This window comes from Eleutherodactylus coqui, chromosome 8 (assembly GCF_035609145.1).
Source record: "Eleutherodactylus coqui strain aEleCoq1 chromosome 8, aEleCoq1.hap1, whole genome shotgun sequence".
NCBI classification, from domain to species: domain Eukaryota; kingdom Metazoa; phylum Chordata; class Amphibia; order Anura; family Eleutherodactylidae; genus Eleutherodactylus; species Eleutherodactylus coqui.
The window spans coordinates 185,452,901-185,466,910 of NC_089844.1; positions in this window are offsets into that span (position 1 = coordinate 185,452,901).

Genomic DNA, 14,010 nt, shown 5'->3' on the forward strand with positions numbered 1-14,010 from the left:
TGGATTGTAAACCAAGGATGACGAGTGCCGACATAAACTGCACAGATGGGGAAAAGGAGGGAAGTTGGATCATTTCAGAGCTGATCATTATTCTATTTTGCCAAGAAGTTGACCTCACAGCAAAAGATCAACAGTGACATCTGCCGGTGACACATCCTCCGCCGTGTTTCAGCGAAATGTGGGAACTGAAAATGACAGGGTAGAAAGAGGTTTCAGCTGATGCAGGGAGAAGATATGTATTGTGGCATGCAAAGCCAGATCAACAAAGTTCTGAAAAAGTTCAGTTCTGATTTATTTAGGGTTCTGGTCCAAGGTCTGAATTAAATTTAGAGTCGGGTCTGTATTATTTTAGGGGTCTGGTCTGAGGTGTAAATGCAGAGTAGTGGAGTGCTCTTGGATCCCTTCACAGAAGTGTCTGAGCGGCACTGTTCCTCCAACAGCCGCAGGATAAGCCCCGCCTCTGGCCAGTGATGTGGTCGGGGGTCCCAGGATACATGGGGTACAGTTTAAACTTTCAGCAGCCACATCAAAACCCAAGAGAGAAGAGAGAAGGTCAGATCTTCCCTTTACTTCATTAATTTTGGCACACCAAAGAGACAAGGAAGGTGGTGCTTCCGTAATATTGGGATACAAGTAGAGATGAGCGAGCACCAAAATGCTCGGGTGCTCGTTACTCGAGACGAACCTTTCGCGATGCTCGAGGGTTCGTTTCGAATAACGAACCCCATTGAAGTCAATGGGCGACCCGAGCATTTTTGTATATCGCCGATGCTCGCTAAGGTTTTCATTTGTGAACATCTGCAAAACCCAAGAAAGTGATGGAAACGACACAGCAACGGATAGGGCAGGCGAGGGGCTACATGTTGGGCTGCATCTCAAGTTCACAGGTACCACTATTAAGCCACAATAGCGGCAAGAGTGGCCCCCCCCCCAACAACTTTTACATCTGAAAAGCCCTAATTAGCAATGCATACCTTAGCTAAGCACCACACTACCTCCAACAAAGCACAATCACTGCCTGCAAGACACTCCGCTGCCACTTCTCCTGTGTTACATGCTGCCCAAACCCCCCCCCACGACCCAGTGTCCACAGCGCACACCAAACTGTCCCTGCCCAGCCTTCAGCTGCCCTCATGCCACTTCACCCTCATGTCTATTTATAAGTGCGTCTGCCAGAGGAAAAGCAGGCACACACTGCAGAGGTTTGGCACGGCTAGGCAGCGACCCTCTTTAAAAGGGGCGGGGCGATAGTCCACAATGCTGTACAGAAGCAATGAGAAATGCAATCCTGTGCCACCTCCATCTGGAGCTGCACACGTGTGCACCCACAGCATGGGTGGCTCCCTGGAACCCACCGGCTGTACATTAATATATCCCATTGCATTGCCCATCACAGCTGAGGTAATAATGTCATGTTTAATGCAGGTGGGCTTCGGCCCACACTGCATGCCCCAGTCAGACCGGGGTTCTTTAGAAGTGGACGGATGCATTTACAACTCCGTGTGGACCCACAGCATGGGTGGGTGCCAGGAAGCCACCGGCGGTACATTAATATATCCCATTGCATTGCCCATCACAGCTGAGGTAATAATGTCATGTTTAATGCAGGTGGGCTTCGGCCCACACTGCATGCCCCGGTCAGACCGGGGTTCTTTAGAAGTGGACAGATGCATTTACAACTCCCTGTGGACCCACAGCATGGGTGGCTCCCTGGAACCCACCGGCGGTACATAAATATATCCCATTGCAGTGCCCAACACAGCTGATGTAATGTCGTGCTTAATGCAGGTGGGCTTCGGCCCACACTGCATGCCCCAGTCAGACCGGGGTTCTTTAGAAGTGGACAGATGCATTTACAACTCCCTGTGGACCCACAGCATGGGTTGCTCCCTGGAACCCACCGGCGGTACATAAATATATCCCATTGCAGTGCCCAACACAGCTGATGTTAGGTCAGCTGTAATGCAGGTGGGCCAAAAATTAATTGGATTACACTGTAGGCGAGGGCCCCCAAAAATTGGTGTACCAACAGTACTAATGTACCTGAGAAAAATTGCCCATGCCCAACCAAGAGGGCAGGTGAAACCCATTAATCGCTTTGGTTAATGTGGCTTAATTTGTAACTAGGCCTGGAGGCAGCCCAGTAAAAATAAAAATTGGTTGAGGTGAAAGTTTCAACGCTTTAATGAGCATTGAAACGTATAAAAATTGTTTAGAAAAATTATATGACTGAGCCTTGTGGGCCTAAGAAAAATTGCCCGTTCAGCGTGATTATGTGAGGTTTCAGGAGGAGGAGCAGGAGGAGGAGGAGGAATATTATACACAGATTGATGAAGCAAAAAGGTCCCCGTTTTGGATGGTGATAGAGAACGATGCTTCAATCCGCGGGTGCAGCCTACGTATTGTTTAGGTATCGCTGCTGTCCGCTGGTGGAGAAGAGAAGTCTGGGGAAATCCAGGCTTTGTTCATCTTGATGAGTGTAAGCCTGTCGGCACTGTCGGTTGACAGGCGGGTACGCTTATCCGTGATGATTCCCCCAGCCACACTAAACACACTCTCTGACAAGACGCTAGCCGCAGGACAAGCAAGCACCTCCAGGGCATACAGCGCGAGTTCAGGCCACGTGTCCAGCTTCGACACCCAGTAGTTGTAGGGGGCAGAGGCGTCACCGAGGACGGTCGTGCGATCGGCTACGTACTCCCTCACCATCCTTTTACAGTGCTCCCGCCAACTCAGCCTTGACTGGGGACCGGTGACACAGTCTTGCTGGGGAGCCATAAAGCTGGCAAAGGCCTTGGATAATGTTCCCCTGCCTGCGCTGTACATGCTGCCTGATCTCTGCGCTTCCCCTGCTACCTGGGCCGCGGAGATGCGCCTTCGGCCACTAGCGCTGTCGGATGGGAAGTTTACCATCAGTTTGTCCACCAGCGCCCTGTGGTATAGCATCATTCTCGAACCCCTTTCCTCTTCGGGAATGAGAGTGGAAAGGCTCTCCTTATACCATGGGTCAAGCATTGTGTACACCCAGTAATCCGTAGTGGCCAGAATGCGTGTAACGCGAGGGTCAAGAGAAAGGCATCCTAACATGAAGTCAGCCATGTGTGCCAGGGTACCTGTACGCAACACATGGCTGTCCTCACTCGGAAGATCACTTTCAGTATCCTCCTCCTCCTCCTCCTCCTCTGGCCATACACGCTGAAAGGATGACAGGCAAGCAGCATCTGTACCCTCAGCAGTGGGCCAAGCTGTCTCTTCCCCCTCCTCCTCCTCCCCCTCCTCCTCCTCCTCTGGCCATACACGCTGAAAGGATGACAGGCAAGCAGCATCTGTCCACTCAGCAGTGGGCCAAGCTGTCTCTTCCCCCTCCTCCTCATGCTCCTCCCCCTCCTCCTCAACGCGCTGAGATATAGACATGAGGTTGCTCTGACTATCCAGCGACATACTGTCTTCCCCCGCCTCCGTTTCAGATTCCAAAGCGTCTGCCTTTATGCTTTGCAGGGAACTTCTCAAGAGGCATAGCAGAGGAATGGTGACGCTAATGATTGCAGCATCCCCGCTCAGCATCTGGGTAGACTCCTCAAAGTTTCCAAGGACCTGGCAGATGGCTGCCAACCAGGCCCACTCTTCTGTAAATAATTGAGGAGGCTGACTCCCACTATGCTGCCCATGTTGGAGTTGGTATTCCACAATAGCTCTACGCTGCTCATAGAGCCTGGCCAACATGTGGAGCGTAGAGTTCCACTGTGTGGGCACGTCGCACAGCAATCGGTGCACTGGCAGATGAAACCGATGTTGCAGTGTCCGCAGGGTGGCAGCGTGCGTGTGGGACTTGCGGAAATGTGCGCAGAGCTGGCGCACCTTTCCGAGCAGGTATGACAAGTGTGGGTAGCTTTTCAGAAAGCGCTGAACCACCAAATTAAAGACATGGGCCAGGCATGGCACGTGCGTGAGGCTGCCGAGCTGCAGAGCCGCCACCAGGTTACGGCCGTTGTCACACACGACCATGCCTGGTTGGAGGCTCAGCGGCGCAAGCCAGCGGTCGGTCTGCTCTGTCAGACCCTGCAGCAGTTCGTGGGCCGTGTGCCTCTTCTCTCCTAAGCTGAGTAGTTTCAGCACGGCCTGCTGACGCTTGCCCACCGCTGTGCTGCCACGCCGCGTGACACCGACTGCTGGCGACGTGCTGCTGCTGACAAGTCTTGATTGCGAGACAGAGGTTGCGTAGGAGGAGGAGGGTGGTTTAGTTGAGGAAGCATACACCGCCGCAGATACCACCACCGAGCTGGGGCACGCAATTCGGGGGGTGGGTAGGACGTGAGTGGTCCCAGGCTCTGACTCTGTCCCAGCCTCCACTAAATTCACCCAATGTGCCGTCAGGGAGATATAGTGGCCCTGCCCGCCTGTGCTTGTCCACGTGTCTGTTGTTAAGTGGACCTTGGCAGTAACCGCGTTGGTGAGGGCGCGTACAATGTTGCGGGAGACGTGGTCGTGCAGGCCTGGGACGGCACATCGGGAAAAGTAGTGGCGACTGGGAACCGAGTAGCGCGGGGCCGCCGCCGCCATCATGCTTTTGAAAGCCTCAGTTTCCACAAGCCTATACGGCAGCATCTCCAGGCTGATCAATTTGGCAATGTGCACGTTTAACGCTTGAGCGTGCGGGTGCGTGGCGGCGTACTTGCGCTCGCGCTCAAACAGTGGTGCTAGCGATGTCTGGACGCTGCGCTGAGAGACATTGCTGGATGGGGCCGAGGACAGCGGAGGTGAGGGTGTGGGTGCAGGCCAGGAGACGGTAGTGCCTGTGTCCTCAGAGGGGGGTTGGATCTCAGTGGCAGGTTGGGGCACAGGGGGAGAGGCAATGGTGCAAACCGGAGGCGGTGAACGGGCATCGTCCCACCTTGTGGGGTGCTTGGCCATCATATGCCTGCGCATGCTGGTGGTGGTGCCTCCCCAGCTGATCTTGGCGCAACAAAGGTTGCACACCACTGTTCGTCGATCGTCAGGCATCTCTGTGAAAAACTGCCACACCGTAGAGAACCTTGACCTCTGCAGGGTGGCATGGCGCGAGGGGGCGGTTTGGGAAACAGTTGGTGGATTATTCGGTCTGGCCCTGCCTCTACCCCTGGCCAATGCAGTGGCTCGGCCTGTGCCCACACCCTGACTTGGGCCTCGGCGTCCTCGCCCGCGTCCACGTCCTCTAGGCCTACCCCTACCCCTCAGCATGGTGTATTACCAGTAGTGCAGAAACAGAACGCTGTAATTAAATGTGCCGCTTATTGGCCTGTGGTTGGAGGCTGACTTCGTTTACGGAACGCCAGGAAATAATTTGGCGCAAGCCTGCTGTAACACTTAGCTGGCTGCGTATGATTTTGTAGAACTACTACACCCAGCACAGTCAGACCCAGAACACTGAGCACAGTCACAGGCAGGCGAAATAGATTTTTTGACCAATATTTTTTAGAAAAGGCCCACTGCCTATATTCAATAAATATGTCTTCTGTCCCTGCCTCCACACTTCTGGCCCTAGGGTATGTCACAGAACTGCAGAGTGTTGCACTGTCAACTGCAACACAGCGGTGATTTCAGAGCCCAGACAGAGCCAGGAAATAATTTGGCGCAAGCCTGCTGTAACACTTAGCTGGCTGCGTATGATTTTGTAGAACTACTACACCCAGCACAGTCAGACCCAGAACACTGAGCACAGTCACAGGCAGGCGAAATAGATTTTTTGACCAATATTTTTTAGAAAAGGCCCACTGCCTATATTCAATGAATATGTCTTCTGTCCCTGCCTCCACACTTCTGGCCCTAGGGTATGTCACAGAACTGCAGAGTGTTGCACTGTCAACTGCAACACAGCGGTGATTTCAGAGCCCAGACAGAGCCAGGAAATAATTTGGCGCAAGCCTGCTGTAACACTTAGGTGGCTGCGTATGATTTTGTAGAACTACTACACCCAGCACACACAGACCCAGAACACTGAGCACAGTGACAGGCAGGCCAAATAGATTTTTTGGCCACATTTTTTTAGCAAAGGCCCACTGCCTATATTCAATCAATAATATTAATATGTCTTCTGTCCCTGCCTAACCACCACTTCTGTCCCTGGAGTATTACTGCAGGGCGCAATGCTCTGCACAGCCGATATACCAAAAAAAAAAAAAGTGCACCACTGCAAAAAGCAGCCTCCACAGTACTGCACACGGTTAGATGTGGCCCTAAGAAGGACCGTTGGGGTTCTTGAAGCCTACAATAACTCCTAACACTCTCCCTACAGCAGCTCCAACACGATAGCACTTTCCCTCAGCTATGTCACAACACATCTGTGGCGAGCCGCGGGAGGGGCCGATTTTTATACTCGGGTGACACCTGATCTCGCCAGCCACTCACTGCAGGGGGGTGGTATAGGGCTTGAACGTCGCAGGGGGAAGTTGTAATGCCTTCCCTGTCTTTCAATTGGCCAGAAAAGCGCGCTAACGTCTCAGAGATGAAAGTGAAAGTAACCCGAACATCGCGTGGTACTCATCACGAGTAACGAGCATCTCGAACACGCTAATACTCGAACGAGTATCAAGCTCGGACGAGTACGTTCGCTCATCTCTAGATACAAGCCCTAGCTGTGATCACTAGACATCTAAGACCCTTAATAATTCGGCAGAGATGTCTCGCAGTGATGGAAGAGGAACAGGGTTGGACCAGATTCAGACATCAAAACAGTAATGTTTGAAATCACCATTTGCACACTGTCCCAAAAAGAGGCAAGGACCCAACAAGATCAAAAGGATATGTAGAAAGGTCCTGTCTTCTTCACTACATCTCCAACAGACATCACCGACCTCCTGTACAAGAAAGTGAGGGAAGGTGAGAGTATTCTAAAGTTGGCATCCTGACAATGAGAACTGATAGAAGTGTTATAAATAAGTGCAAATGACCAGATTCCATCCCCGGTCTAGATAGAAGACCTCTAGCATGGATACAAGATGTGATACGTGTGGCCATGGAGGCTCTAGTACCCTGTTGTACCGCCTCTAGCTTGGATACAAGATGTGATACTGACGGGAATGGAGGCTCTAGTACCCTGTTATACCGCCTCTAGCTTGGATACAAGATGTGATACGGGTTGCCATGGAGGCTCTAGTACCCTTTTCTACCGCCTCTAGCTTGGATACCAGATGTGATATAGGGGGCATGGAGGCTCTAGTACCCTGTTGTACCGCCTCTAGCTTGGATACCAGATGTGATCAAGATGGGCATGGAGACTTTAGTACTCTGTTGTACCACCTCCAGCTTGGATACACGATGTGATACGGGGGCATGGAGGCTCTAGTACCCTGTTATACCGCCTCTAGCTTGGATACAAGATGTGATACAGATGGGCATAGAGGCTTTACTACCCTGTTGTACCGCCTCTAGCTTGGATACAAGATGTGATAAGGGTGGCATGGAGGCTTTAGTACCATGTTGTACCTCCTTTAGCTTGGATACAAGATGTGATACGGGTGGCCATGGAGGTTCTCGTACCCTTTTGTACCACCTCTATCTTGGATACAAAATGTGATACAGATGGGCATAGAGGCTTTAGTACCCTGTTGTACCACCTCTAGCTTAGATACAAGATGTTATACGGGTGGCTATGGAGGCTTTAGTACCCTGTTGTACCTCCTTTAGCTTGGATACAAGATGTGATACGGGTGGCCATGGAGGTTCTCGTACCCTTTTGTACCACCTCTATCTTGGATACAAAATGTGATACAGGTGGGCATGGAGGCTTTAGTACCCTGTTGTACCGCCTCTAGCTTGGATACAAGATGTGATACAGGTAGGCATGGAGGCATGCAGGTTCTATATGGTATCCTGCGGCATATCGCTCCACATTTTCTGTAACTGAGCCTCTAGATCGTGTAAACTCATCCCAGATGGTCCCATACATGTTCTATTGGTGATAAATCTGGTGACCGGGAAGCCATGGAGGTGTGACAATGTTATGGGGGCTTCCTGTGACCCCCTTGTGTGTGCAGCCGAGCATTATCCTGCTGCCTTGGAAGCCGCCATTAGAGAAACGCATGTGGTTGCAGGATGTCCTGAGCATATCGCTGAGCTGTCCTTGTCCCTCGTACCACTACTAGGGGGGACCAACTGTCGTATACGATGGCCCCCCAGACCACCACACCAACAGGGGGCAGTGTGCTGCTCCACAGCAAAGGCAGGATTTAGGTGCTCACCCCGAGATTTTAAGACATGAATACTGCCGTCATCAGCGCCCAAACTAAACCTGGATTCATTGCTGAAGACAACTGGGTTCCACTCTGTAGCGTTCACTTTCATTGTTCACGACACCACATGTAATGGGGGCTGTTAGATCAAATGTCTTTCAGCCAAGCACCTGGAAATGGTTCCGACAGACACAAGGGTGTAACGATGGCGCCCGCTGTCTCTAGATGGCAGACATTGAAACAGTTGGAGCTGCTGGTTCTTGTCGGACAATCAGACGCTCCTCTCTCCTGGTAGTCTGTGGAGGGCATCCTGAGCTCGGTCACCTTGTGTGCCCTCACACATCCACTGGTCCCAACACCCCCTAACAGTCTGGTCATACACTCCTCTCTACTGGTGGTCTGTAGGGGGTGTCCAGAGCCTGGTCATCTTGTGTGCCACCATCCACTGGTCCCAACACCTCCTAACAGTCTGGTCAGACGCTCCTCCCTACTGGTGGTCTGTAGGGGGTGTCCTGAGCCCGTTTACCTTGTGTGCCCTCACACATCCACTGGTCCCAACACCTCCTAACAGTCTGGTCAGACGCTCCTCTCTGCTGGTGGGCTGTAGGGGGCGTCCTGAGCTCAGTTACCTTGTGTTCCTTCATCCACTGGTCCGAACACCCCCTAACAGTCTGGTCAGACGCTCCTCCCTACTAGTGGTCTGTTGGGGGTGTCCTGAGCCTGGTTACCTTGTGTGCCACCATCCACTGGTCCTAACACCTCCTACAGTCTGGTCAGAATGGCTGGTGGGGGACAATTCATGGATATGACGATCCAGCTTCTCACATCCCAATAATTCACCCCTCTCAGACTCTAGTAACAGGAAGACATCTTTTCTCTGCGTCGTAAAGTCGTCTAGTGGTCAACAAGCTCTACACAAGAAGAGGTAACTACACACAAGGAGCCTCTGAGAGCCTTTTTATAGCTGCCACTGCTTAAGTGGGTATTGTCTGGAAGGAACTATGTATAGATAAACTGTCAGCAAGGCACTATAATCTGGATCACTTCCTGACTGGCCGTGTATATGGGGTTAGTCTCTAGCTGGCAATGTGTATGCACTGTCTGGTTACCAGTATGTAAGATCAGTCTTTGATATGGATTATGAGCGGGGCACTGTCTGGTAGGCAAGGGGAATCTGAAAGTAACTCTTTATAGGAGCAGCATCCTTGGCTCTGTCTCCTGCGCTTTGATTTTCCAAGGCACGCTGTCAGCCCATGGGCACCCACAGAAGGCAAGTGATTACTTCTGCTAGTGTATTTGTGTTATGAGCTTGGTTCTGGTATTGTATCTATGTACTGAGGTTCGTTCATGCTATATTTATGTACCGAGCTTGGTTCTGGTATTTTATCTATTTACCAAGCTTGCTTCTGGTGCTGTATTTATGTACTGAGCTTGCTTCTGGTATTGTATTAATGCTTTGAGCTTGGTAAGTATTTAATCACTGAGCTGTTTTGGTGTGGGTATGCTGCTATCTTGCTGCTTTCTGCCCAGCAGGATACAGGCAGACTGCCTATCAGTGTAACATATATAGTTTTTTCTTATGATGGGGCCAGGCATTTTTCACGCATGTAAAATACTCAGTACACCGCAAATATCCATGTAACATGCGTATTTGCTGCGTATGTGAAATTCCCATTATCTATATTAGTCTGCACTACCGACGTAATACGCACCAGAATAGGACATGCTGCCTTTTTTCATGTGTGCAATATGCAGTTATGAGTGGCCCAATGGAGTGCAATGGGCTTTTAGCACCGCCTATTACGCACGTGAAAAGTACACACGTAACACATGGGTGATATCCGCCCAAAGGAGTCATTTACATGGGGGGAGGGGAATAATGAACTTATTTTAAAAGTTTTCACGCACATGAGCGAATTTTCATTTGCATTGATTATCTAGAGCGGCTTCACACGGGCGTATGCGTTTTTGTACTCAACTCATCTCGACTCATCAACATGTTTGCACTATGAGCGAGTATTTTTGGGAGCGCATCGATGGATTTTACTTTCCTTTCTGCGCACGCAGGGCATGTTCATTTGCACCCGGCAGACAAACATGCCCCGATTTAAATGGCTATTTTGCCTAATGAGATTCAGATGTATTTTTTTTCCCGGAATTGCGCAGTGTAATGCGCCTTTGTGTGCCAACACTTCAGTGCGGACCTTTGGTGCTCAGATGCGCTCTAGTAGCGGTACTCTGTGCCGTCAACCAGGACACAACATGTCTAGTAACAGGCTAAAACATTGCTCCCCCCCCCCCCATTATCTACAACAGGGGGGAAGGGGTTAATCTCGCCTCTTACTTTTCCCTCTTACATCCTTTCTGGCCACTTCACCTCGTTTTAGCCGTATGTCTGCAGTCTAGAAAGGAAAGGAAAAAGAGACGTTTCCATCTACGCTCCCCCCCCCCCCTCCCCAAACTTCAAAGCCCCCTACAACTACAAACCACATTAGACTTCGGCGGAGGAATCCGCTTCGTTCAATGGCTGGAAAAGAACATAAAGCTCAGGTTCACTTCCAGATGTGTGTCTTCTGGTCTTCATCCAAGTGCAGTTACTAATTGCCAGCGTACATCGCCTGTACCAGCAGTGGCGCAGTATTAAGCTACCCAAATTGAAGAACGTAAGTAGACAGTTTAATAAGAAGCTATCATGGTTTCACCCACCGGGCTACGGACCCCCCGTGCTGGACGCTCTCCTCAACACATCCTTAGTGCCCACCGGTAAATATGGCCATGCTACATTTGGCGTTTCACTGTAGATTTTCCCTCTGCCATTCTTTGCAACATACAAAACTTGCCCGATGAAGGCACCCATAGGTTGTGGTTTTCAAAAACTGTGACTTTGAGAACATTCATACTACATGTTATTAGTACTCAATGCAGAAATCCAGGGCACTCTAAAGGGTTCACAAACTTTTTCTTGCATCTGTACATTTTTCAGCCAACAATCTGCATTAAAGTGCATATTGGAGCAGCAAGGATATAATCAGCAGTACCATATGAGAATGTCCATCAGTAAAAGGTTGGAGAACTTGTTAGCCCCTCCTCACTACATGGTGGCATCAGTGGCATCGCCCGGGGCAGAGGCTCCGACTCAGCAGGAAAGTCCACTGCTGATGAATTTGTGTTTCAGTAAATCACCGATTGCCGATGTTGTTGTTGGCCATACCTCTTATCTACAGATAACGACACCGGACGCCGATTCCAAACTGAATAACATCTTTACTGTCACTAGTTACACCAGACATTCATGGCTTCAGGACAATACAGTGCTCCTTGCATGTGAACGACCCCCTAGACACATTTTACAGTACAGACAGCGTATATTATACAGTCTCTTCGATATGGCAGTACGCTTGCACACTCCTACCATTTTCCCAAGACTGACGCACTTCACTGCCGCACACTCCCTCCTCCCTCAAGTTACTAGTGGCTCACACCAGCTCTCCGTTCCTGCGCGCCCCTTACTTCCATATCCAGGTTACCGACAGCGGGTCACATGATCTGTTACTCCAATCAACGGTCTCTCTTTGACACCATTTTCCTCCCTCTCTCCCGCCCCTAACTATGATCCCCACCATCACCCCCCCCCATGCATGCGCCGTTTCACTAATAATGAATAAACAACATAACAACCATCATTGAATTAACAGTATTAGTGAAAACACAAAACTTTCATGTTTTACAAACCCCTCCGGGCCCTTTTACATGGGATCCAGTATAAAACCAGAGTCACACACGGGCATAGTGAGAGGGTCGTAGACCCCGGCGCACAAGTTCAGCTCCCCTCCCCAACAATCTCTCTTCAGGGTCAATGGCCGCAGCCCATCTGTGGCTTTAAGAGCTTATTCACATGAGCGGCTCTTGTGTTTTTTGTCTGATGATTGCGGACGTAACACAAATAAGACACAGCCGCGTTCTGTCTGAATTTCATGTATCTGTTGATTCTCCATAAATCAGACCAAAAATAGCGTAGGCTGCGATTTTTTACATGAATGGTGATTCTAGATCTGATTGTACTAAAACTTTCTTTATATGGGTTTTCCCATTACTTAAAATTACCTCACTGCATTTCCTGTTTGCTGCAGCCAATCACTTGCCACTGCAGTGCCCTTCTCTACCAGTGATTGGCTACAGCAGTCACATGTCCTAGTCAGCAGCAACCAGAAAGTGCAGGGGGGTCGGAAGCAATTTTAAGTTGGGGGAAAACTTCTGTAAGCTTAAAAAAGCCATAAAGGCCTCATGTTTCCAATCAGCTATATCTACCCCCTTCTTAGTCTAATTGGATAAGGGTTTAACGATCTCTGAAAAAGCCTTCAATAAAGTCCCATAATAATTAGCAAAGCCAAGAAGCCGTTGTAACGGTTTTATCGTTTATGGTTGGACCCAGTCCTTAATGGGCCGAACCTTGGAAGGAGCCATCCAAAAACCACCGTCAGACACAATGTAACCAAAAAAATTAAAGGGATTGTCCGGGCTTCTAGGATGAATCATCAATTGTTGATTGGCTGGGGTCTGGCGCTCGAGAACTTAACCGATCAACACCACAATATTAGTGGATGGAGCGGAAGCAAATGGCTCCAGCAATGGTAAAAAAGTGGCTACAGCTTACAGAATGGATGGGGTCTCCAACAGTTCGAGAGATTTACTATACACTGACATGCCAAAAGTAATGGGATAGCAGTATGTGAATGAATTATAAAATGGCGTTACTTCAGGTGATGCTCAGAAATGCCCAAACCTGTATAAGTTGTGAGTTGTTATCGTGTGAGGGAGTTTAACACCAGCCAGCGGGCTCATGGCGAGGCGATGAGAATTATGGGAGTTACAACAAGGCATGATAGTGGGTGCCAGATGGGTGGACATTCTACTTCTGGAGTTGTGCAGACATTTAACATATCTCAATCCGCAGTGTTACGTGTACTGGGGATACGTCATAGAAGGCACTACCACCCATTGTGAACAGCGCAATGGCCACCCACAGGTGCTCAATGATGGCAACTGACAGCATCAGGCGAAAATTGTTGATGTGAATCTACAGGCGAATCCAGCAGAAAGCACATCCACATTCAGTGCAGAAGGCCCCACACTCATGTCCCGCAGGTCAGTGCAGGAGGCCCCACACTCATGTCCCACAGGTAAGTGCAAGAGGCCCCACACTCATGTCCTGCAGGTCAGTGCAGGAGGCCCACACTCATGTCCTGCAGGTCAGTGCAGGAGGCCCCATACTCATGTCCTGCAGGTCAGTGCAGGAGGCCCCATACTCATGTCCCATAGGTCAGTGCAGGAGGCCCACACTCATGTCCCGCAGGTCAGTGCAGGAGGCCCACACTCATGTCCCGCAGGTCAGTGCAGGAGGCCCACACTCATGTCCCGCAGGTCAGTGCAGGAGGCCCACACTCATGTCCCACAGGTGAGTGCAAGAGGCCCCACACTCATGTCCCGCAGGTCAGTGCAGAAGGCCCCACACTCATGTCCCGCAGATCAGTGCAGGAGGCCCACACTCATGTCCTGCAGGTCAGTGCAGGAGGCCCACACTCATGTCCTGCAGGTCAGTGCAGGAGGCCCACACTCATGTCCTGCAGGTCAGTGCAGGAGGCCCACACTCATGTCCTGCAGGTCAGTGCAGGAGGCCCCACACTCATGTCCTGCAGGTCAGTGCAGGAGGCCCCACACTCATGTCCCGCAGGTCAGTGCAGCGTTCTTTACCTTCCATGGGATATGGAAGCAGAAAACCCACCAGAGCGCCTCTGTTACCCAC